The sequence below is a fragment of the Penaeus monodon genome, chromosome 19 (assembly GCF_015228065.2).
Source record: "Penaeus monodon isolate SGIC_2016 chromosome 19, NSTDA_Pmon_1, whole genome shotgun sequence".
NCBI lineage: Eukaryota > Metazoa > Arthropoda > Malacostraca > Decapoda > Penaeidae > Penaeus > Penaeus monodon.
In genome coordinates this window covers 12175293-12175537 of record NC_051404.1, presented here as the reverse complement: position 1 = coordinate 12175537, position 245 = coordinate 12175293, and the positions used below count along the sequence as shown (strand labels likewise).

The 245-nt window shown below is 36.7% G+C and overlaps 1 protein-coding gene across 1 annotated transcript in view; it reads right to left on the bottom strand.

Annotated features, from left to right (window-relative positions):
* Nucleotides 1–245, bottom strand: part of LOC119585330 (roundabout homolog 1-like) — a 189296-nt gene that overhangs the window by 1065 nt on the left and 187986 nt on the right. The gene's annotated exons all lie outside the window — the stretch shown is intronic.

Here is a 245-nt window from a genome sequence, read left to right as displayed (position 1 = left end):
CTGTATCTGCAACTCATGAAACAAACAAAAACCAAAAACCTAAACAAAGAAGCCAGGAAAACTCAGCATGAAATCATATGTTGCCTTACAAAGGAAAGTCATTTTAATACGGAGGCACGATTTCCATCTGTCATAAATGCACCAAAACACCCACTTGTCACTTTACGTTCCTAGCATGAAAGACGAATTACAATGCGACAGAATATGGAAGATATAAAAGGGGAAGAAAATGGAGCAATAGAATA